This window comes from Schistocerca gregaria, chromosome 3 (assembly GCF_023897955.1).
Source record: "Schistocerca gregaria isolate iqSchGreg1 chromosome 3, iqSchGreg1.2, whole genome shotgun sequence".
In the NCBI taxonomy this organism is placed as follows: domain Eukaryota; kingdom Metazoa; phylum Arthropoda; class Insecta; order Orthoptera; family Acrididae; genus Schistocerca; species Schistocerca gregaria.
The window spans coordinates 913,612,303-913,639,250 of NC_064922.1; the positions used below are offsets into that span (position 1 = coordinate 913,612,303).

The following is a 26,948-nucleotide window of genomic DNA, read 5'->3' on the forward strand; positions in this document are numbered from 1 at the left end:
GCTGTGCCGTGTGCAGTCTGTGGCTGGTTTGCATTGTTGTCTGCCATTGTAATGTTGGGCAGTGGCAGCTGGATGCTAACAGCGCGTAGCGTTGCGCAGTTGGAGGTGAGCCGCCAGTAGTGGTGGACGTGGGGAGAGAGATTGCGGAGTTTTGAAATTTGTAAGAATTGGTGTCACGAACTGATATATATATATTATGACTATTAAGGTAAATACATTGTTTGTTCTGTATTAAAATCTTTCATTTGCTAACTATGCCTATCAGTAGTTAGTGCCTTCAGTAGTTAGAATCTTTTATTTAGCTGGCAGTAGTGGCGCTCGCTGTATTGCAGTAGCTTGAGTAACGAAGATTTTTGTGAGGTAAGTGATTTGTGAAACGTATAGGTTAATGTTAGTCAGGGCCATTCTTTCGTAGGGATTTTTGGAAGTCAGATTGCGTTGCGCTAAAAATATTGTGTGTCAGCTTAAGCACAGTCGTGTATAATTTTTCTAAGGGGACGTTTTAATTTCACTACTTCATCCCTCAAAGCTACCCATTCTTCTTTTACTGTATTTCTTTCCCCCATTCTTGTCGGTGGTTACCTTATGCTCTCCCTGAAACTCTGTACAACCTCTGGTTTAATCAATTTATCCAGGTCACGTCTTCTTAAATTCTCACCTTTTAGTAGATTCTTCAGTTTTAATCTACAGTCCATAACCAATAGATTGTTGTCAGAGTCCACATCTGCCCTTGGAAATGTCTTACAATTTAAAACTTGGTTTCTAAATCTCTGTCTTACCATTATATAATCTATCTGATACCTTTTAGTATCTCCAGGCTTCTTCCAAGTATACAACCTTCTTTCAAGATTCTTGAACCAAGCATTAGCTATGATTAAGTTATGCTTTGTGCAAAATCTATCAGGCGGCTTCCTCTTTCATTTCTTACCCCCAATCCATGTTCACCTACTACGTTTCCTTCTCTTCCTTTTCCTACTATCGAATTGCAGTCACCCATGACTATTAAATTTTCGTCTCCCTTCACTACTTGAGTAATTTCTTTTATCTCGTCATACATTTCTTCAATTTCTTCGTCATCTGCAGAGCTAGTTGGCATATAAACTTGTACTGCTGTAGTAGGCGTGGGACTCGTGTCTATCGTGGCCACAGTAAGGCGTCACTATGCTGTTTGTAGTAGCTTACCCATACTCCTATTTTTGTATTCATTATACTCACTCATGAGTATACTAACAAGCGCAATTAATTGCGAATTCAGAAGGCTATTACCTCCTTATAATGTTCAGCAACCACAGAAATTAATAACGCTGGTACGTCTTACTCACGATTACTTCGTCATCAGTCTTTCGCTTGCTATGACGTACTTAATTATTCCTGTCTGGCAGTAATTCTTGCGTGTTTGTGTGGAATACTGATATGTCGCACATGTTTTACTACTCGTCCGCCCTTATGATTATTCCTCTCTACGGCTCGCATTACGTCTGCAGCTCGTGGTCTAATGGCTAGCGTTGCTACCTCTGGATCACGGGGTCTCGGGTTCGATTCCCGGCCGGGTTGGGGGATTTTCTCTGCCCGCTGACTGAGTGTTTGTATTGTTCTCATCATTCATCAAAGTGGCTAGACTGCACTGTGTGCAGATTGGGAATATGTACGGGCGCTGATAACCACTCATTTGAGCGCCTCACTAACCAAACATCGTCGTCATCCCTTAGCTCAGATGCTGACGAACTATCAGAAACTGAACTAGTGGACTACTGGTTTCCAATCATGATCTAAACGCTTCATAGTTATAGCGGAATCGAATGACTGACAAATTACTGGTGATTTCCGTTTTACGGGCGTTAGGCTGTGCTCCAAGGCTGTCTAACGTTCCGTCTCCCGATGTGGACGACATCTACAGAGACTAAAGAACAAATTTCAGTTTTGTGTGTGCATACACATAGAAAATCCGACGGAACTTTAGGGTACAAAAGCCACAGAAACTCCACTAACACAGATATTACCTTCACAAAAATTTCAGTCATCATCCCAAGCTGAAAAGTGCTCAAAACAATGGCGTACACAACTAGCCTGTGAACCATAGTAGTAGTTCCATGTTGTTTCGTTAGAGTGTGGATAGTCAAAGTCTACAGAGAAGGTTTAGAAATCTATGATAATCAGATGAAATCAGTGACCCCTATACTAGCACAGACGTTTAGATGATTTGTCTAGCTTTGTATATAGTGGTCTAGGGATAGTGCCAATGAGGCACCGAAACTGTTAGTTAAATAAAGTAATTAATAAAATTACTGCTGTCGGTACTAATTTTCTTCAAGACAGTATTTGGAGGACGAACTCGATCATTCAAGAACAGCTTACAGAAGAAGCGGCTACTTTGGCAAAGAGATAAATAAGGTATCACATTGTAAATGATATGGGGCTTCCAGTGGGAAAGAACCAACTAATCGGGAAGTTTTCCTGCATTCATAAAAATAATTACAAAAAATGGTTCAAATGCCTCTGAGCGCTATGGGACTTAACATCTGAGGTCATCAGTCCCTTAGACTTAGAACTACTTAAACCTAACTAACCTAAGGACAGCACACACATCCATGGGCGAGGCAGGATTCGAACCTGCGACCATAGGAGCAGCGCGGTTCCGGACCGAAGCGCCTAGAACCGCTCGGCTACACCGGCCGGCAAAAAAAAATAATTACAGAGCGCATCGGTAAAGTACTATTAGGGACAGTCAAACACAAACGAGACAGTTGAAAAGCTGAGTAAACTGTTTATTATTTGAAATGTTATCGCCGTATCTGTTAATACATTTCTTGTACTGTGAGATTAAACGGTCAATGCCGTTATGGAAAAATGTCTGCTACTGAACCATCATTGCATCCAGGCGCGCACCTCTTCGTCCGAAGCATCTCGTTGGCCGTGGATGTCTTTCTTCAGGGTTCCAAAAATATTGAAATCTCATGGGGATATGTGCAAGAGTTTCCCAGCGAAACTTCTGCGGCATACTCGAAACAACTTTGACGGCAAATGTGTTGGCATTTCCTTTGCAGGTTCTTTCGAGCATGCTGTAGAAGTATCGCTGGGAAGCCGTTACACATCTCTCACGCGGTCCCGATGTCTTTCCGTGGCATCCTCATATTCCTGGAGACAAGAAAGACGGACTGGTCACAATCATGGTTCCACAGCCAACTGCAATGATTTTTTCATGAGTGCATTGACTGTCTTGTCTCACTGTAGGATAGCAGTTTACTTACTTTTTCCCATCTGTCTCGTTTTAATTTGATTCCGCCTTTAAGATGGTGTACAAACACAGTATATAAAGAAACAAGAAAGATCCGGCAATATTCTAACACTGCAATGCACCTACGGCTGTCCCTTGTCACAGCAGGAATACATAAAATCCTTTGCACATGTCGCCTGCTGTGCGTAGAAATTACAGAAAGAAGCGTTAACATCCGCCTTAAGGAACGAAATAGCGATTGTCTGCCGGGAAACACAGACACATCGACAGCATTAATTCATGCACTGGTACTAGAATTTCATCAAATTCCTTTCTCCGCTACTACCATTTTATCAAGATCGCGTGAATACTATGCTAAGATGTACCGGGTGATCAAACAGTCAGTATAAATTTGAAATCTGATTAAATCACGGAATAATGTAGATAGAGAGGTACAAATTGACACACATGCTTGGAATGACATGGGCTTTTTATTAGGACCAAAACTTAAAAAAATGTCCGACAGATGGCGCTTCATCTGATCAGAATAGCAGTAAGAGAAAGCAAAGATGATGTTCTTTACAGGAAATGCTCAATATGTCCACCATCATTCCTCAACAATAGCTGTAGTCGAGGAATAATGTTGTGAACAGCACTGTAAAACATGTCCGGAGTTATGGTGAGGAATTGGCGTCGGATGTTGTGTTTCAGCATCCCTAGAGATATCGGTCGGTCACGATACTTTTAAGACTTCAGGTAACCACAAAGCCAATAATCGCACGGACTGAGGTCTGGGGACCTGGGAGGCCAAGCATGACGAAAGTGGCGGCTGAGCACACGATCATCACCAAACAACGGGCGCAAGAAATCTTTCTCGCCTCTAGCAAAATAGGGTGGAGCCCCATCCTGCATTTTGGTTCTAATAAAATCCATGTCATTCCAAGCATGTGTGTCCATTTTTACCTCTCTATCTACATTATTCAGTGGTTTATTAAGTTTTCAAATTTGTACTGACTTTTTGATCACCCGGTACAAGAGGCCATAGAAATTCAACATCACAAAGAACAACTTTAAGGATTTAAATTAGATAAGTCTCGAGCCTTAGTGCTAAATAAAGCTAACAGCGTCGACTCTTTCCCACTACAAGCTCCAAAACACAAGTACCACTGTTTTGCAGTCTTCGGAAGCGCTGTGATAATGTCACGTACATACCGTTGTGTGGATACCTATTAACCGCTCGGATAACTGAGTTTGATACTACTATCTGAGTCTTTATAGCCGCTGCTAATGTCTTCAGCTTTGGCAGACGAAGCCTTGGGCAGAGAAATACGCCTTGAACCACGCCCTAATGCGCATCAAAGACGTAAATACCGGCCGTGAAATTTTGCATAGTATGACTGACGAGTTAGTTGTGAAAGCAGAGAAGTTCATTGAGACTTCACAAACTGGTATGTCATTCGGTATGTGGGAAGCGAAACGTAATATCTATACGACGTCTATTTCAAAATATTTACGAAATACAGAAAATTAAGACTAAACAACATGAAAAGAAAAATAAATCTTGCTTACTTATGCATAGAACTGGATCGACAAAACTTGTAGGCAAAAATTACATAAATCTCAGAAAAATGCAAGTAAATTTGGCGCACAACCAGCGAACCCTTGAAAATGTATGACGGAAGACTATTGTTCCGGCCCGGGTGCCAAGTCAGGAATCCAAATTTGTAGGAACCGCTAGCCATTGTTATCACGTCAGGCAATTACAATAAATAACACCTACTCGAATGTCACGTCTGCGAGGCATCCCATGAAACCAACAACGAAGCGCAGCGGTATATTATTTAAATATTCTTAACTAATGCTTCTTTGAACATCTTTCATGCTAGCAGTAATTAGCATCTTATTTCTTCTACGCCTCTCTCTTGCATCATCACATAAATATTCAAAGTCTGATGATATGAGTTACACAAGCAACGTAAATTTGAAATGACATTCTTGAGATTCCACGTCCGTGGCAAAATGATACTAAATTTTCGTCATGTAAGGTACTTCCTCTGATGTTTTCAATAGCTGATGTATTTGTGAAAACTGTAGAATAATTCTGTGGGAGAAATGAGCTCTTGTTTCACATGTTTTTCGGTACTCTTTCTTCTGTATCTTCATTATGTACTATGAAGATACTAGTTCGGAAGAATAAGCGCACTAAGAAGTGGGATACGGAAGTACTAAGGAATAGTGAGATACGTTTGAAGTTCTCTAAGGCTATAGATGCTGCGATAACCAATAGATCAGCAAACAGTTCAGAAATGGACATCTCTAGAAAGGCAATCACAGAAGCTGGAAATAAAACCGTAGGTACAAAGAAGGTAACTACGACGAAAGCATCGATAACAGTACAAATACTTCGGTTGATAGGCGAAAGAAGGAAATACAGAATTGTTCAGGAAAACTGAGGAATACAGATATACCAGTCACTTAGGAATGAAATAAATAGAAGGTGCAGGGAAGCTAAGGTAATATGGCTGCATGAAAATTGTAAATAAATCGAAAAATAAATTATTGAATCTTCCTGGCAGATTAAAACTGTGTGCTGGATCGAGACTCGAACTCGGGACATAGGAAGGTAGGAGACGAGGTACTGGCAGAAGTGAAGCTGTGAGGACGGGGCGTGAGTCGTGCTTGGGTAGCTCATGTGGTAGAACACTTGCTCGCGAAAGGCAAGATCCCGAATTCGAGTCTCGGTCCGGCACACAGTTTTAATCTGCCAGGAAGTTTCATATCAGCGCACACTCCGCAGCAGAGTGAAAATCTCATTCTGGAATAAATTATTCTCGGAAGGAAAGACTCAGCATACATAACAATCAAAACAACCTTCAGTGAAATTAAAGAAAACGGCGGTAATACTAAGATCACAATGGGAATTCCACTGTTAAATCCAGAAGAGAGAGCGGATGGGTGGAAAGAATACATCGAAGGCCTCTACGTGGAGGAAGACTTGTCTGATGATGTGATGGAAGAAGAAGCAGGGGTCGACGGGGAAGATATAGGGAATCCGCTATTAGAATCAGAATTTAAGAGTGCTTTGGACGAGTTGAAATGAAATAAAGCAGAAACAATGGTTAAAATTAAGTGTGAAAGGATATCAACGATAAGATTCGCTGATGACATTGAAATCCTCAGTGAAAGTGAAGAATAACTGCACGATCTGTTGAATGGAGTGAAAAGTATAATGAATACTGAATATGGATTGAGAATAAGTCGAAGAAAGACGGAAGTAATGAGAAGTAGCAGGAATGAGAACTGAGAGAAACCTAACATCAGAAATGTTTCAAATGGTTCTGAGCACTATGGGACTTAACATCTGAGGTCATCATTCCCCTTAATATCAGAATCGATGGATCACGAAATAGACCAAGTTAAGGAATTCCGCTGCGTAGGCAGCAAAATAACCCATGACGGACAGAGGAAGGAGGACTAGCAGTAAGAAAAATGCATTCCTGAGAAGAGAAGTCTGCTAGTATCAAACACAGATAATCTGAAGAAGAGATCTCTAACGATGTCCGTTTGGAACACGGCATTGTATGATAGTGAGACATGGACTGTGGGAAAAGCGGAATATAAGAAAATCAAAGTATTTGAGATATGGTGCTACAGACGAAAATTGAAAATTAGGTGGACTGATAAGGTAAGGAATGAAGAGGTTCTCCGCAGAACCGGATAGGAAAAGAATACATGGAAAACTCTGACGAGAAGAAGGGCAGGATGATAGGACATCTGTTAAGACATCAGGGAATAACTTCCATGGTACCAGAGGGAACTGTAAAGGATAAAAACGGCAGAGGAAGACAGAGATTGAAATACACCCACCAAGTAATTGAGGACGTGTGTTGCAAGTCCTACTCTGTGATGAAAAAAGATTGGCACAAGAGAGGAATTCGTGGCAGGTCGCATCAAACCCGTCGGTAGACTGATGACTCGAAAAACGAAAAACTGCTATGAACACTCCCATCTTCCAAGTTGAAAACAACTGGCTTTGTTGGGCTGCACGCAGATGTTCCTGATTTGACGAACTTGCAAGCACTCTATGCTATGTCAACTGGCTCGCAGTGTCTGGCAGTGTCAGATGAGTCACTGAAACGTAGCAGTCGAAGTCCTCGAAGTATGGTAATTCTTCAGAATATGAACATAAATAAGTCGCTGCAGCTACATATGGCATATTTGAAGAAACTTTAGAACTTTCTTCCTTGGCACGGTTCTTAAATTGATGTGTCCTACGAGCAACAAACTTTTTCCATTGTTCGTGGTATTTAACTTTCGCCAACGTGAAATTGTGCAAGAAGTTTGAAAGACTCATGAAAATACAGGTACAGGGGAACAAGGAGATGGGATTCAAGAAGGGGGTGGTCTGATTAACGCGGATGTAAGGTATATTTAGGAAACAATGGCTAAAATAAGGATGAGGTTCAAGAGTGGGGTTAAAGTTTTGGGTGGTACATACAGAGTGACAATTATTGAACTATATGAAAAAAACGCAACTTAGTTACAAACTACGGCGTGCACACAGTTTATTCAACATGTAAACATCATTATAGATATTCGGACAGAACTATAAGATGGTCGGGAAATCTACTCGAAATGTTTTCCAATTTTTCCTTCAGGTGCTCTGCCACAACAGCTGCTGAGCCAGGGGGACTATAGAAACATCCAACTACCATGTTTGAGCCTGCTTTAACTGTGACCTTCACCCAAATCATTTCACATTTCGGATATCCGTCAATTTCATTCTATACTATTGTACTTTTATCGCTATAAACACGCCTCCCCCTTCATTGTCCAGCCTGTCTCTGCGGTATACATTCCAATCTGAGTTTAGAATTTCATTACTGTTTACATCTGGTTTCAGCCAACTTTCTTTCCCAAGTACTATGTGGGCGTTGTGACCGTTTATTAATGAGAGCAGTTCTGGGATCTTTCTATAGACGCTCCTGCAGTTTACTATTAGCACAGTAATATTGTTATTCCCTGTTGCGTTTTGCCTACTACTACCTCGTCGCGTCTTGTCGGGCCTAGGGAGGGAATGCTCTAACCTAAAGAACGCACATGTGCACTCCACATGTACCCCGCTACCCTTGTAGCCGCTTCCTGCGTGTAGTGCACTCCTGACCTATTCAGGGGGACCCTACATTTCTCCACCCGATAACGGGGATCGAAAAATTTGCACCCCAGATCGCCGCAGAATAGTCTGAGCCTCTGGTTCAAGCCTTCCACTCGACTCCAAACCAGGAGACCGCGATCGGTTCTGGGAACGACACTACAAATAGTTAGATTCCACCCCACGATAGAGGCTTTCCGCCTTCACCAATTCCGCCAGCCGCCTCTATGAACTGAGGACGACCTCTGAACCCAGACGCCAGGGGTCATTGGTGCCGACATGAGCAACAATTTGCAGTCGGGTGCACCCAGTGCCCTCTATCGCCGCCGGCAGGGCTTCCTCCACATCTCGGATGAGAACCCCCAGCAAGCAGACAGAGTGAACACTGGCCTTCTTCCCCGACTTTTCCGCTATCTCCCTTAGATGCTCCATCACCCGCCTAACGTTGGAGCTGCCAACCACTAATAATTCATGATGAAGTGCTTCACAGACTGAGTACGTCAAGTGCGCAATGGTCCACTTCAGGCTCTTATACAAGCAGCTATTCAGCTTTCCGTTGATTGACAGAATTGTTGGATGTCCTCCTGAGGGATATCGTCTCGAATTCTTTTCAGTTGGATCTTTCGGTAATCAAAACCCAGAGTTGGTGGGAGGGCCCTGCCCATAACGCTCCAAACGCCCCAGTTGGGGAGAGACATGGGGACCTTGTTGGCCAAGGTAGCGTTTGGCAACCACGAAGACGCGTTGGTGCATAGCTGTGCTGTAAGAATGCTGCGGATGACAACGAAAAGGGTTGTGCTATGAAATGAAATGGCACCCCAAACCATCACTCCTGGTCGCCAGACCGTACGGCAGGTGACAGTCGGTTTGGTATCCAATCACTCTCTGGGGCGTCTGCGGACATGTATTCGCTGCTCATCGGGGCTCAGTTCGAAGCGGTACTCATCGCTGGAGATAATTTCACCCCGGTAAGATGATCGGATCCACTAACCGTGATCACACCTCATCGGCCCAGGCCAGCAACAGTCCACAGCGACTGCCGCACAGTGCACCGTGACTCGTCTGCAGCCATGTCAACTGCCGTTTCGGTAAGACTACAGTTGCAGTGCGGTTCCCGGCTTTGGAAATTGCGATACAGTGAAGGGAAAGGAGTTCACTCCCTTTTCGCACGTTCCGTTCCCATAACCTGACCTACGCGCTTTATGGATTAGTATGCATTTTACCTGCAGTCAAAGTCCAGTTCCAAAGGCGACATTTTTCCCTAACCACTCATGTTTCTCTTCTTTACTGGGTTAATTCATTAGGGTCCACCCGACTGGTGATAATTCTTTCTGTTTCTTCCTTTATTTATTGATCTGTTGTGTGCCCTGTTGGGATTCATATTTTTTCTTTTTTATATGATCATAATGTTTTACAATCACTGTTGAAAACGTATTTCGTGTACCTCACATGTCTTCTCACATATCAACAGTAATTGTCCACCATCACGCTGATGGTGACCCCATAAACCATTCATTTTTCTGATAACTGTTTTCTTTTATTTATGTTAAATCCATTCTGTAGTTGTTTGTAATCTCGACGTTAACGTTCACGCGCTCGCGCGGGCGGTGAAGTGACCGCCTTTTTGCAATTTCGCGCCGTACTTACTCCACAAAGGTAACGACGCGGCGGAAGGGACATGTATTCTCTAGTTGCACCTTTTTCCGACATATATTGCTCAAAGTTCGTCCAAGTCGCGCCCCACTGCATCTCAGGACAAGTTCAAATAGGTCCGAACACGTTCGGCGGTCAGTTTACCGCCTTGCGAGTGCTTACGAGACTTTGTTCTACTCGCCTTCTTCGGAATATAAGTACTTCTTTTTGTAATTCCCCTATAATTCCTCAATTTTATAGGCTCTTCATTCTCTGGTGAATGTGCATTACTTTCTATACATTTTGCCATTCACAAATTCTGTTTTTCTTCCTACTTTTTAGCACTTCGACATTCTAAGAAATTTCTGTTGGCAGAAGTAACAATTATTTTTATTTTTTAAAGGGAACGTAGAAACCTTACGTCTGATTACATACAAGAATCTTGGCTGAATTGGAGAGAGAGAGCAGGCAGAGGGGAAAGGCCATGAGGAATCCCTAGAAGATGACGTTTCCGATGACCCAGATTATGAACAAGAAGGGATTGAAGATGATATGCATCAAAGTGAGTCGGAAATTGATTTGGAAAACGGGGGAGAAAATAACATAGATCAACAGGAGCTACCAACAAATGACATCAGATTTTGTGTAGGTAAGGACATGAAAACTATTTGGGCTAGTAGAGGCAATATTACCAGCACAAAATCAAAGTCAAAAAATATAATCAAAACTCTACCAGGTCCTAGAGGACAAGCCCGACAATGTGAAACTCGACTGGAAAGTTTTCAGTGTGTAACAACTCCCGAAACGGTAGAAGGGATCGTAGGGTACTTGAATATTTATATTGAGAGGAAAAAATTGACAAGTCAAGCAGTGGCAGAAGGAAGAAGTAACTCTGACGTACGTGAAAGGGATTACAAGCCGACAACGACGGCTGAAATGCTAGCATTGCTTGGTGCTCTGTTTTTGATTGCGGTCAAAAGAGGAAACCGTGCAAATTTCTCTGAATATTTCAATAGCAATGGAACAAGTCTGACAATTTTGCGAGCCAATTTCAGCATTAATAGATTTAGATTTTTGTTACGAGCTATAAGATTTGATGAACTAAACACGAGATTGGAACGTCAAGCAACGGACAAACTTGCTCCTAACATCCAAAAATCATTCAGTTTAGGGGAATTTGTCAGTGTTGAAGAGATGTTGGTTGCGTTTAGAGGACGATGTTCATTCATCCAGTACATATCTCAAAAACCAGCGAAACGCGGGTTCAAAATGTATGCATTGTGTGATGCACGCACTTTTTATACATATAATTTATAAGTGTACTGCGAAAAACAAGTGCCAGGCCCTAACGTACTCTCCAACAAACCATACGACTCGGTCATTAGATTGGTTGAATGCGTAGACGGAACAAATAGAAATGTAACAACTAATAATTATTTTTCAAGTTACCCGTTGGCTGAATACCTCCTTAGCAAAGGCCTCGCTTTTTTAGGTACACTGAGAAAAAATAAAAAAGAAATTTCCCCAGAATTTGTGACAGTAAATGGAAATGCATTGGCAGGAGACTACATGTTCGGTTGTCAAGATGACAAAACATTGATTACAAAAAAAAAAGAAGGAAATCTGTAGTAGTGCTCTCCACAATGCATGATACCGGCATCATTGATGAAGGTATTAAAAAACCTGTACAAATCACAGACTATAATTCAACCAAAGGTGGAGTTGATACTGTAGTCCTCATGTGCTCCAGAATTTCAACATCAAGAAGAACACAAAGGTGGGCTGCATGTATATTTTTAAACTTACGTGACTTGGCAGGAATAAATTCGTTACGAATTTTTCAATTCAGCACAGGTAATATGAAAGAAAAAACGAGAAGACAATTCTTACATACGTTACCTTTGGAACTGATTTGAACCTGAAAGAAAGAGCTAAATTGAAGCATTTAACAAAAGATTTGTTAGTATTTTTGGAAAATTAGAGTGAGCGTGACGTAGTTTATCCAGCTGTATCAACCCCTACAAGGAGAGGAATATGTTGTTTGTGTGGCTCGAAAAAGAATATAAAAACAAAACAGGAAATCGGTGAATGTGGAAGAAACGTCTGTCTACGACATTCACCCACGACAGTTACGTGCAAAACTAAAATGAAATGGATACAGACTGATCAGCATTTTTCATCTTGAATGTTTGTGACGTTTTCAATAAAAAATTCTTTTTTCAAAGCAAAATTAACTTTTCTTGTGACGAGTTAAGACAGTGAATATTTCAAGTCTGTTCTAATAAAAAAACTCATTGATGACCTCGATGTTGAGCGCCCATAAGCCCCAATAAAAAAACTCTTTTTCCCCGTAGAACGAGAACGATAGATATGTACTTCTGTAAACGCCAAAATCTGCTGCAGGATAAAAGCTGCATTCTGGATGCAAGTGATTACGTAAAAGCGACCGCAAACTGCAAATAATTCCTGAAACCATTAATTTGTTTGCAGAGTGCCATTCATATGAGTTTTACTGGTGTATTTTTTGTGGCATAAGTTATCACCTGATGGATATACTGTAAGTCGGATACAGTATAAATTGTTTACTATAAACTGCGGTTTTTAATAATAGATTAAGCTGAGAATACTAACCGCCAGTCAAAAAGGAAATGGAGAAGAAGATAACCTATCCTAGATACAACCTTACGTGAAATATACGAGGGTTGGAGCTTTAATAGTGGCAACTATTTAGTTACAGCTCGTACAGAATGGATACGAGTTTCAAAGATTTACAAACCTTCAAAGTAGTCACCAGCGTTGTGTATAACCCGTTGTCAGCGATGTGGAAGTCGTAGGATACTCTTAGCAGTACCAGCTGTGTTGACAGTTCGAGTGACGAAATTGTCACACTTCTGAAGCGAATGCCGTGAAATGTTCCTGCACTTTAGGAATCGAGTTGAACTTACGAGGACTTAAGTCAGGGGAGTACAGTAGGTGCTATAGCACTTAGCAGTCACATCAGTCAAACAAATCAGTAACAGCTTACACTGTACGTGCTTCAGCATTGTCGTGCAAAATGATGGTCAGGTCCCGCAGAAAGTGTCATCACTTCAGTCTCTATGCTGTTCATTTTTGGAACACAGCCTACGACCAGCTTAGATACAGAAGTGATGACACTTTCTGCAGGACCAGACCATCATTTTGCAGGACAATGCTCAAGCATGTACAGTGATTTGTTTGACTGATGGGGCTGCTAAGTGCTATAGCACCTACTGTACTACCCTGACTTAAGTCCTTGTAAGTTCAACTCGATTTCTAAACTGTAGGAAACACTTCACGGCAATCACTTCAGAACTGCTACAAATTCGTCGGGCAATAGACGGCGTTGCTGCAACTGTCAACACAACTATCACTGCTGAAAGTATCCTACGACTTCCACACCGCTGACAACGTGTTATACACAATGCTGATGACTACTTTGAAGGTCAGTAAAACTTTGAAACAAATATCTATTTTGTACGAGATGTAAATAAATAGTTGCCACTATTAAAGTTCCAACCCTCGTGTATTGGTAATAGATGACCCTAATGGAGAAAATTACTTAAAGCACGTCAAATCCTCGTCTTTCACCTGTTCTTTGTATCAATTAACGAAGTCTCCGCTATCGCACACACTGGGAATGCAAAATAGAAGCGAGCAACGTGTTAACGCTTCACATTCTCCCAGAAATGAACTGAAATAGTTCTAAGTCACCAGAGATGACCAAGATTTTCGGGAGCTTTTACTTAGTCTTCATGAGTTTACCGGAGTTGGAAATACTCTCAATACCAGCAGTTTGGCTGAAAAGAACGAACCTCATTAGCAATCCGCCCTGCTGTTACGGGTAGCGAATGAAGATGGAGAAACAAAGGATAAAGCAGCCACATGGCGTCTGCAGGCAGGGGCAGTAACGAAGTGGGCAGAGCCGGTTGGTCCGCCTCTTCTTGCTATTGATGCTGCTCGGCCTTGGAAAGGAATGTGTAGGTCGCTGCGCTAAGGACACTGTTCGCCTTCAAACTCATCGACGCGTCTGTGACGTCCTGAATGAGTCCCATAGAATCAACTTGTAGGACTACGACAGACGTCAATGACGGACATTCTTTATTATGTATCCGAAGGCGCAGGATGGTGTCGCGATTTCAGTTGCTGCCTGCAGTCACCACAGCCTCCAGAAGGAATACGAAATGATGTAGTTTTCACCAAAGTTTTTACGAAGATGACCAAGCTGGACAGGGAATGCACTAGAATTACGAAAGTCGATAGAGTGTGCCTCAAGAACCTTATGAAGACAGTTAACAGTCTCAATTTGTCATTAACCATTTAACAGATAGGACGACCAGCTTTCTCAAGATTTTAATTTTTAATGTTACACAGTATATGACATTACAGTCGCTGGCTGATTGTGACGAAATGCAGAGCGGCTTAAGCAATATTTCCATTTGCAACGCGAAATGACAGTTATGAAAATCTAAAACAGCTAACAACAAAAAAAACTTAGAAGTAGACATTCGCGGTGTAGCGAAGCAGCTTAAACCACTTAATGAAGGTAAGGATTTCGGTTCGATCGTATACCAGTCAGGCTCCTTTCAGAGTATGCTGATACAATAACTCCATGTACAAGTGCTCACTCATCTAAAGATGGGTATCTGAAGACTGAAAATTTGCACAAGTCACACCAATACCCAAGAAAGCAAACGGGAGTAATCTGCTGAATTACACACCCATATCACTAACGCCGATAATTAATTATCGCTGTGTTGCACATTTGAACAGTGTCCTAGAGTAAAATTTTAAAGCTCATTACATGAAAAAATTTAAATAAAGAAAATGAATCTAATTAAATGCCAAAGGACTAAAGCTCAGTAACGAAGTACATTTTGAAAGTTGCGTGATGTGAAGTGTAATGTTTGAATCGGAATATCCACTAAAACAAATTACTGCTCAATCTGGATGAGAATAACTGTTTGAAAATACCAAGGAAATTAAATCTTCTTACTAGAACAGTCCTATTCACATATGGTTTGCTCTAGAGTGGAAGCTGAAGTCTGCCCTGCAAATAAAGTGACTTACTTCTTGCCCAGGAAGCTGTTTTTGTGTCTGGAGTATTAACGTTCGCTACATTAGACACAAATCAGCAGATGCAGAAGCTAAAGATAAATAATGTACTGTAATTAGTTTAGCTTGTCAGACACAATCTGTTGCTTCGTGCGCCGTAGGGTGCAATGCACATTCGACGGAAAATTTAAAACTTTACTTTAAGTAAAAGAGTTTAGGACAGATAAAAATCTGTTTATTGGCAAAAAGACTGCACAACAGAAGAAGGCTCTAACAATTGCAAAATTTTCTTATTGCAAAGAAACTAAAAACATTTTAACCAATCGACTTATTTGTGACATAATAAAAAAAAGAGAGTAAATTAGCACTAATCATGAAAGTTATTAGTTATCTGAGGGACGACTTCTTTCAGCCACCAGTTCTGACAAACATTTGATTCTTGCGCATGCCTTTGTTACCATTAAATACCTCCAAAACTTCTCCGTCAGTATAAAGAACGAGAAAGTATTATAAGTGGGTTTTCATCTCCATGGTAAAGTATTCCAGAGAGCTTGTTCCAGATTCACAGAAAACAGTACTCATATTATGAAACCACAGATAAAACGAAACACGGGTTAAAGATCTTATTCACTACTCATGCCGTACGTTCATTCGTCTTTGTACCAATACAGTAAAAGTGAATTGTTTACAATAGTAGAAAACATATGAGAACCTCACACACTAAGGGTCTCTCCAGCTTGTACGCGACTTTGACGATCTAAAGAGACAATTAGAAAGGAACTTGGAACTTCCAGGAACACTATCAGTGTCAAGCGGAGTAACTACCTGCATAATGGCCAGAGGCGGATAAACTCGTTATTGATTTGCTAAATTTGTGAAGCCAAATTTTTCTTAAATTAAATTCATTTGTTTTCTCTAGATTTATATCATATCTACGGATTTGTAGCCTACACGGAGAACTGCTTTGTGGTGTGTCGTTGTTATCCTTTCTTAGAGATCATAGAGCCATGGAATACTTGCCCCCACTATCTGGATCAGAAAATACGTCGAGAGGCAAACACTTGCACCGTTCCGTTGTTGGCTATAGACTAGCCAAGAGTATTCCTGTAGCCAATCTGACAGTAACTTCTTTCCTTCTCCACCCTGTGAGCTCCGGATATCCATAACCACTTTGTGGTTCTGAAGACTGCCAGATTTTCGTATTTTTCCTCGCCACTAAGCACTTTTCCCGCTACATAAGAAATGTAAAAAAGATTTTCGGCGGAAGTAGTGTATCTATCGACTAGCACTGGTTCTCGCTCTGTAACAACAGCAAACAAAACCTACAGCTTGTACACAAAGTATAGAATCATACATAACCAAATCAACAATTTACTAAAACTAAATTTACTCTTCGGAACTGCTCTAAAGGCCTATTTAAAAACGGCCAATACTTCTTTAAGGAGATAAAATAATACCCATCAATCAATATGAACAGCTTTTATTTTATTATGGAAGCAACTTCGAAATCTCGAAAAAAGCATCTATTGACTACAAAAGTCACATATCTACTAAGCTAGTTGACGAAAACGTATCAAACAACTGATTCTTTTCTCGATTTTGAAGTTGGTCGAGTAATAAAAGTTGTTCTTATTGATGAGTAATTTAACCCTTAAGAAATTATTGACCGATTTTAAGTAAATAACGCGGTATAAAACTATAAAATTCACGGCAGAGGCGGGTGCGCAAAGATAGCTAGTTTAGAAAGAATTCAGAACCGAAAAAATCCCATGACTGATTTTATATTACATTATTTTCGTTAAATATTGCTTCACGCTGTTCCTTGAAGACAGACAGGAAGGATAGAGTGCCCAGACTCCAGTTCAAAGCCACCCACACCACACCGACGGAAATATCAACGAACTCAACCGAATAAAATGTCACAAGCTTGACTAATCGTGTTTAAATGAATTTCATTTAAGTACATACAAAATTCAGTAATCAGACAGATGAGCTTTGAGTCGACAATGGAATATTGCTGACACTGTTTTCAGGTAATATTGCATCATTCTCGCTCGATTCGCCCTCTTCAATCTTTCTTTTCATAAAAAAGGAACGAACAAAGAACCAGTTTTAATCGTTTATATATGACTTTAAAAAAGTTGATAAAAACAAACAAAAAGCATTCCATGATAGCAATTAAAAACCACTTCAGAGCTCATGTAACAGGGCGCTGATGTGGCTACATATCGACTGAGTGCGTGCGGTTTAAAAAAGCATCACGTAAACAGCTTGTTACAGAAATTTTAAATTTGTGAACATTAAACCTATTTACTTGTAAATTGGATTAAGTAAGGATAAGCGATGAAAATTTTAGTGTACGTACTATAGAACCAAAAAAGTAGGATAATATGAAGTATAATTTGAGATTTGTCATAGTTTTTTTTTTTTGGGGGGGGGGGGGGGAGGTGGACTTCAGTCCCTTAGTCTGCTCTCTCGATCCGCTACTGTGTGTGTGTGTGTGCTGAAACTGTAACTTGAAATTAACACGTACTTGGCGGTGTTTTTGTATCAAAGAAATAACAATATATTGAAGTCTTCAGTCGAAAACTATCTATCATTTAAAAGCTGAATTCACCTAATACCAAAAATCTTTAATGTAATCTGTAGATACAGTTAGTGTGGCTGATAGTACTACAGCTTGTCCAGTTGAGCAACACTAATTCGCTCCTATCAGGGACGGCGTTTGGTTGAGCTGCAGAAGAATAGCAGAAGGTGTGCGGACCTGTTTTCTGTAGGACGAACTTCAGTAACCGCACCGATGCAATACGAAGATTTAAGAACCGATAAGAAGTGAATAATCTCTATCATACTGCAGCCTTCTACGTGTTGCTCCCGGAGAAACAGTGAATACAAGGCTAGACTAACTACAGCACGCACGAGGTATATCGTGCAGTGCGAAGGACTTTGCGTCATGCACTTTACGGTGATTTGCCGAGTATGGATGTAGAGGAAGAAGTAGATATATAGGCTGAGTCACTAACTATTGCCACCTAAACTCCGCAAGTATGAACTCCGGAAGCTGAAAAGTTTGAGGGACAAAAGTTGCATGGGACAACGGGGGCCATAATATGATGTTGATCTTTTGTTGCTAGATGGGGTCGCTTCAGAGATATGAAGGACAACTTTGTTAAAAAATGGGATACTACAGTTTGGTACCTATTTTCTGATAGCGTCTGTCGAGACGAATGTAACACTAAGGTGTTTGAAGGTCACCGAATGTCACAAAGGTGGCATGAACATCCATTTACAGAATGTGTTCGAAGTGATGACCATTGGTATCCAATGCAGTGTGCCGGCCTGGGTGGCCGAGCGGTTCTAGGCGCTACAGCCTGGAACAGCTCGACCGCTACGGTCGCAGGTTCGAATCCTGCCTCGGGCATGGATGTGTGTGATGTCCTTAGGTTAGTTAGGTTTAAGTAGTTCTAAGATCTACGGGACTGACGACCACAGCAGTTAAGTCCCATAGTGCTCAGAGCCATCTGAATAAATGCAGTGCTGCAATCTTCTTATCATGGATTGAGTTGTATTCCTTACCAAACCGGCACTTTTCGAAGCACGTGCTCAGACATGCTCTCTCGTATATCTTCAGGTGTAGTTGGAACGTCTTCATAAACAATGTCTTTTACGAATCCCCACAAGAAAAAATCCAGAGGCTTCAAGTCTGGCGAACGAGCCGGACACGGCACATCTCTTGGCTTCTTTGCTATGGCTTGTGAAGCTTACTAAATTAAAAATTGAAATAAAGGTCTGTGAAAGTTTTTTGAATTAAAGTTTTCTGACGACTGGTACCTTCCGTTCACCCAAATAATCGATAGCAGTTTCAGAGTCACCACTATTTTTTAGATTTTTATGGAAAGCAGTGTGTGCAGAAAAGCATAATGGTCTCTCTTAATTCGTTTTCACGCAATACTGCCCAGTTTATAATTTAAAGAATGTAACGTAAAATCCAAGAGAAATGTCTTGCTTAAAAAGGTAGTGTTGAACACGGAGTACCAAGATGAGGTCAAATTCCGCGTTAAAAAATAAGAAAGAAATAGCCTGTATGGAAAATAATGATGACCGTTAACTTTTGCTGATTCACAGAATTTCCTTTTCTGTCACATACTTCACAAACTAGTGTAATCACCTGCAGTAAAACAAAGCATGGTGCTGATATTAAAAATAAAGTTTGTTTTTAGTAACTTAGGTGCATTCATGAATAATGATAATTATCATAGCGTACACGTATAACAACGCGTACGGCAGATAACCTTTGACCCTGGTAATACACACATCAAAAAAAGTTTTGCATCAACTCGGTTCCCAGATCCCCTGAAGATACACATTGACTGTGGAAACTGTATCACAGACACACTCTCTTTGACTGTTCAGAGATGTCACTGAACCCGCCCAAAGATGTAAACAATAATGCATGAGCAGCGCCTATTAGAGGGATGGGATCCGACAGCCGATCAGTTCTAGTCATTCCACCAGGAATGTCTATAGTTGAACCATGCCTAGACGATCAATACCGCGGTTCGTATTGCTATTGTGTGCAAGGAAGGGATCTCAACAAGGGAAGTGTCCAGGCGTCTGGGAGTGAACCAAAGCGATGTTGTTCGGACATGGAGGAGATACAGAGAGGAACTGTCGATGACATGCCTTGCTCAGGCCGCCCAAGGGCTACTACTGCAGTGGATGACCGCTACCTGCGGTTTACGGTTTGGAGTAACCCCGACAGCAACGCCACCATGTTGAATAATGCTTTTCGTGCAGCCACAGGACGTCATGTTACGACTCAAACTGTGCACAATAGAATGCATGATACGCAACTTCACTCCAGACGTCCATGGCGAGGTCCATCTTTGCAACCATGACACCATGCACCATGGACCAAACAACATGCCGAATGGACCGCTCACGATTGGCATCACGCTCTCTTCACCCATGAGTGTCGCATATGCCTTCAACCAGACAATCGACGGAGACGTGTTTGGAGGCAACCCGTTCAGGATGAGCGCCTCAGACACAATGTCCAGCGAATGCAGCGTGGTGGAGGTTCCTTGCTGTTTCGGCGTGGCATTATGTGGGGCCGACGTACGCCGCTGGTGGCCATGGAAGGCGCCGTAACGGCTGCACGATACGTGAATGCCACCCTCCGACCTATACTGCAACCATGTCGGCAGCATGTTGGCGAGGCATTCGTCTTCATGGACGACAATTCTCGCCCCCCATCGTGCACATCTTGTGGATGACTTCCTTCAGGATATCGACATCGCTCGAATAGGATGGCCAGCATGTTCTGCAGACATGAACCCTATCGAACATGCCTGGGATAGATTAAAAAGGGCTGTTTTTTGATGACGTGGCCCACCAACCACTCTGAGGAATCTACGTCGAATCGCCGTTGAAGAGTGGGATAATCTGGACCAACTGTGCCTTGAGGAACTTGAGGATAATATGCCACGACGAATACAGGCATGTATCAGTGTAAGAGGACATGCTACTGGGTATTAGAGGTACCGGTGTGTACAGCAATCTGAACCACCACCTCTGAAGGTCTCGCTGTACGGTGGTAGAAAATGCAATGTGTGGTTTTCATGAGCAATAAAAAGGGCGAAATGATGTTTATGTTGATCTCTATTCAAATTTTCTGTACAGGTTGTGGAACTCTGGGACCCATGGTGATGCCAAACTTTGTTTGGTGTGTGTATTACGAAGGTTGTGACTTTACGAACGCTGAGTGTGTCAAGCAGTTTTATTAGAACACAGACAGTTGATGACATGTGACTCGCAATTTGCCGTGTGTGGCCGGGACAGGTATGTCACTGGGCACTGGGGAGCACACCCAAGTTAGTGAGCTGTCAACGGGGGTGGGTTGCCACTTGGCTGGCCATGGCACCCAACGATTCGGAAAATACCAGTGGCGAAAGGGGGGGGGGGGGAATGTGTAACCACGTGCTTAAAGAAATGAAGCAAAATGACTATGTTAAAACTAGTTTCCTAATCTAATTCCCTCAGGTTCACTTGATTTAATTCCGTCTACATTCAATTACCCTTGTTTTGCTTTTGATGATGTTCATCTTATTTCCTGCTATCAAGACACTATCCATTCCGTTCAACTGCTGCTTCGAGTCCTTTCCTGTCTCTGACACAATTACAATGTAATCTGCAACATTTTTTTCCCATCACAGCTTGCTCAATGTACAGACTGTATAACATCTGTGAAAGACTACAGTCCTGCCTCACACTCTTCTCAAACAATGCTTCCCATTCACGGCCCTAGACTACTTCTGGTTTCTGTACAAGTTGTAAATAATCTTTCGCTCCCTGCATTCTGAATTTCGAAGAGTGTATTCCAATGAACATTGTCAAAAGCTTTTTCTGAGTCTACAAAACCAATAAAAGTAGTTTTGCCTTTCCTTAACCTATCTCCCATGATAAGTCGTACGGTCAACATTGTCTCGCATCTCCTCACATTTCTCCGGAATCCAAACTGATCTCACCGAGGTTATCTTCTACTACACTACTGGCCATTAAAATTGCTACACCATGAAGATGACGTGTTAAAGACACGAAATTTAACCGACAAGGAGAAGATGCTGTGGTATGCAAATAATTAGCTTTTCAGAGCATTCACACAAGGTTGGCGCCGGTGGAGACGCCTACAACGTGCTGACATGAGGGATGTTTCCAACCGATTTATCATACACACAGCAATTGACGGGCGTTGCCTGGTGAAACGTTGTTGTGATGCCTCGTATAAGGAAGAGAAATGCGTACCATCACGTTTCCGACTTTGATAAAGGTCGGAATGTAGCCTATCGCGATTGCGGTTTATCGTATCGCAACATTGCTGCTCTCGTTGGTCGAGGTTCAATGACTGTTAGCAGAATATGGAATCGGTGCGTTCAGGAGGGTAATACGGAACGCCGTGCTGAATCCCAACGGCCTCGTATCACTAGAGGTCGAGATGACAGGCATCTTATCAGCATGGCTGTAACGGATCGTGCAGCCACGTCTCGATTCCCGAGTCAACAGATGAGGACGTTTGCAAGACAAAAACCATCTGCACGAACAGTTCGACACGTTTGCAGCAGCATGGACTATCAGTTCGGAGACCGTGGCTACGGTTACCATTGACGCTACACTACAGACAGGAGCGCCTGCGATAATGTACTCAACGACGAACCTGGGTGCACGAATGGCAAAACGTCATTTTTTCGGACGAATGCAGGGTCTCTTTACAGCATCATGAAGGTCGCATCTGTGTTTGGCGACATCGCGGTGAACGCACATTGGAAGCGTGTATTCGTCATCGCCATACTGGCGTATCACCCGGCATGATGGTATGGGGTGCCATTGGTTACACGTCTCGGTCACCTGACGGCACTTTGAACAGTGGACGTTACATTTCAGATGTGTTACGACCCGTGGCTCTACCCTTCATTCGATCCCTGCGAAACCCTACATTTCAGCAGGATAATGCACGACCGCATGTTGCAGGTGCTGTACGGGCCTTTATGCATGAAGGAAATGTTACGATTGCTGCCCTGGCCAGCACATTCTCCAGACCTCTCACCAACTGAAAATGTGTGGTCAATGGTGGCCGAGCAACTGGCTGGTCACAATAAGCCACTCACTACTCTTGATGAACTGTGGTATCGTGTTGAAGCTGCATGGGCAGCTGTACCTGTACACGCCATCCAAGCTCTGTTTGACTCAGTGCCCAGGCGTATCAAGGCCGTTATTAAGGCCAGAGGTGGAGGGTACTGATTTCTCAGGATCTATGCACCCAAATTACGTGAAAATGTAATCGTATGTCAGTTCTAGTATAATATATTTGTCCCATGAATACCCGTTTATCATCTGCATTTCTTCTTGGTAGTTTTTACATTCTTCTGTACATAAGTCGTCTGTATATTTTGCAGCCATGACTTATTAACCTGACAATTCAGTAATATTCACACCTGTCAGCACTCACTTTTTGGAACTGCAATTATTCCATTCTTCTTAAAGTCTTAGGGTGTTTCGCCCGTAGCATGTATGTTGGATACCAGATGGAACAGTTTATCCATGACTGCCTCTCCTGTGGATATCAGTAATTCCGAGGGAGTGTCGTCTACTCCAGAGGTGCTATTTCTGTTTATGTGTTTCAGTCCCCTGCTATATTCATCTCGTAATAACAGACCTCACATCTCACTTTCACTACTCCTTCGGCCTGCAACGCCATTGCCTGTAGTAGAATTGTCTTCAGTGATGAGTCCCGCTACGAACTGAGCACTGATGATCAGCGGAGACATGTCTGGAGACGTCCCAGACAGCGGTGGGATACCAACCTGACTTCATTGTCGTCCGCCATAAGGCCCGACATCCAGGAGTGATGGTCGGCAGCACCGATTCGTTTCGTAGCAGGACTGCTTTGCTCGCCCTCCACGGCACCCTTACAGCACTTCGGCAGGTCGGCGATATCTGCGCCTCCTTTTGTTGTCCTCCAGGACAACCCATCATGAGCTTACATTTCAGCAAGTTAATGCCTTCCCGCACAAGACGAGAGCTTCTACCGCCTGACTTCGTGCTCTCCAAACACTAACTTGGCTAGCAAGGTCACTCAATCTCTCCTCAATCGAGAACATGTCTAGTATTACAGGCGGGGCCCTCCAACCAGCTCGGGATTCTGACGACCTGACGCGCCAGCTGGACTGAATTGGCACGAGGACACGCAAGAACTCTAACAGTCTGTGCCAGTTCGAATAACTGCTTGCGTAAGGGCCATCCAATTGTACTGAAACTGCTATCATTTGTTTGTTTGCAATTATACATCCGTTCCACCAATTTCCGTTGCATCCGGATAATTCCTTCGGTTTTTTTTATCTTAGAGTTTATTTATAAGTGTGGAGTATTTCAGTTACGGCTAATCTGTTTGAGTGGCGTAATGAAAATGGCGTTATTCTGGTTCCATTTGTCATTCTACATCACTAAGTATTCACTGTACAGTTCAGTTACTGTTCGACGCGTTGTTTATCATGCTAGCAGTTTTGTGAGCAGCGTAATTAAATATGTTTCCGTAACCACTGCTTATAAAAATCGCCGACACTTAAAAACTAGAGTTCGCACAGTGTCGTGCAGTTCTACACACATCTCGTGGTGTAGCGACGCACAGTTTTGTATTGGACTAAACTTAATTATTTTCTGTGTAACATATACGAGTAACAGTTTCTCTCAGGTAGAAGACATATTGGCAGTCGGCCACTCGCACGCCACCGGCACCGTCATGAGGTTCCTTACCGAAAATTCCCGGCCTTTCCCTACTGCATGTTCTCGCCGCCTGCACCGACCAAGTCCGCGGAATCCCATTCCACCGCCGCTGCAGTTTCCTCAGATCAAGCTATAGATTACCCAGGCTCGTCAACTCACACGGTGGTACAACGATATAGTTGCCAATTGCAAGGTTTTGGGAAGACATTTTTCGATATTTTCTCTCGGAAAAGGATAGTGTCCCGTATCATGGGGCATCGATGAGTATCCTACATAACGAAAGAAATACACTACTGGCCAATAAAATTGCTACACCAAGAAGAAATGCAGATGATAAACGGGTATTCATTGGACAAATATATTATACATGAACTGACATACGATTACATTTTCACGCAATTTGGGTGCATACATCCTGAGAAATCAGTACCCAGAACAACTATCTCTGGCCGTAATAACGGCCTTGATGCGCCTGGGAATAGAGTCAAACAGAGCTTGGATGGCGTGTACAGGTACAGCTGCCCATGCAGCTTCAACACGATACCACCGTTCATCAAGAGTAGTGACTGGTGTATTATGACGAGCCAGTTGCTCGGCCACCATTGACCAGACGTTTTCAGTTGGTCAGAGATCTGGAGAATGTGCCGGCCAGGGCAGCAGTCTAACATTTTCTGTATTCAGAAAGGACCGTACAGGCCCTGCAGCATGCGGTCGTGCATTATCCTGTTGAAATGTAGGGTTTCGCAGGGATCGAAAAAAGGGTAGAGCCACGGGTCGTAACACATCTGAAATGTAACGTCCAGTGTTCAAAGTGCCGTCAATGCGAACAAGAGGTAACCGAGACGTGTAACCAGTGGCACCCCATACCATCACGCCGGATGATACGCCAGCATCCAATGTGCGTTCACCGCGATGTCGCCAAACACGGATGCGACCATACTGATGCTGTAAAGAGAACCTGGATTCATCCGAGAAAATTAAGTTTTGCTATTCGTGCACCCAGGTTCGTCGTTGAGTACACCATCATAAGTGCTCCTGTCTGTGATGCAGCGTCAAGGGTAACCGCAGCCATAGGCTGCGAGCTGATAGTTCATACTGCTGCAAACGTCGTCGAACTGTTCGTGCAGATGGTTGTTGTCTCACAAACGTCCCCATCTGTTGACTCAGGGATCGACACGTGGCTGCACGATCCGTTACAGCAATGCGGATAAGACGCCTGTCATCTCGACTGCTAGTGAAACGAAGCCGTTGGGGTCCAGCACGGTGTTCCGTATTACCCTCCTGAACCGACCGATTCCATATTCTGCTAACAGTCATTGGATTTCGACCAACGCGAGCAGCAATGTCGCGATACGATAAACCGCAATCGCGAAAGGTTACAATCCGACCTTTATTAAAGTCGGAAACTTGATGGTACGCATTTCTCCTCCTTACACGATGCATCACAACAACGTTTCACCAGGCAACGCTAGTCAACTGCTGTGTGTATGAGAAATCGGTTGGAAACGTTCCTCTTGTCAGCATGTTGTAGGTGTCGCCACCGGCGCCAACCTTGTGTGAATGCTCTGAATAGCTAATCGTTTGTGTATCACAGCATCTTCTTCCTGTCGGTTAAATTTCACGTCTGTAGCACGTCATCATTTTAATGGCCAGTAGTATAGTTCGATAATAGATTTCTGAGGCCAATACAACAATTTCAGTGTGTAGCATAAATGAATGCGGTATTTTATTGTGAGAAATAGAGGTAGGAAGAAATAAAAAAAGGACAGTATAAGTGAAAGTAGGACTAGCGCACTGAGGCCTTCGAACAAACTTAATATGTAGATAGTTCATCCATAACTGGAATCGAGAATTTCGTCGATATTTGCGAGTTATGATTTCGATACGGGCAAGATATCAAAACATGTGACATAAATGGTCGGAATTTTTGATTTCATTGACTTAGAAACTTACAGTTTTTACACTGTCGTGGGCTATAGACTTTAGTATGCCACGTAAATTTCCATGTGATAACGCATACGGCTCCTGAGGAAAATTGTCTCAACAGAAGGGATGGACACAGTCGAACAACAAATAGAAAAGCAAACATTTTTTCCTGTAGTGTAATTACACATTAACAATTTTCAGAGTTCTTCCTTTACTTTTACTGTGGAACCTTTGCTATTGCCAAATTTCATGGTTTTATATCAAAAAGGTGTAACCTATAGGTTTTGATGACGGAGTTTGTATAAAAATATGTGACTGATGGGCGTAGAATCTTAAATTTTTGTATTTTCAAGGGACCTATAACTTATTATGTAAAATATTTCAATTTGATACGTCTACACGATCCTGACAAAAAATTTGTTACCGTCGGGCAGACAGACAGACGGACAGCAAATTGAACCTATAAGGATTGCGCTTCTACCGACTGAGGTACGTAACTCTAAAGATGAAGAATGGAAAGAGAAATTAGAAGGGTGTCGTGCTGTATAAACATTGAGGTAGACGTTAATGGGGATGGGTAATAAACAGAAGATTGAATTTTTACTTTATTTCATTTAGCTTTGGCTCGAAAATGATTGGCTGCCTTCATTTTCCGTTGTGCTTTCGCTCTGG

General features: G+C 42.4%; 1 non-coding gene across 1 annotated transcript; it reads left to right on the plus strand.

Moving 5' to 3' along the window:
- Positions 1-18,408: 18,408 nt before the first annotated feature.
- Positions 18,409-18,492, plus strand: Trnas-gga (transfer RNA serine (anticodon GGA)). Its single transcript is given in 2 exon segments — positions 18,409-18,448; positions 18,458-18,492. It is a non-coding gene; the product is annotated as a tRNA-Ser (tRNA).
- Positions 18,493-26,948: the final 8,456 nt, after the last annotated feature.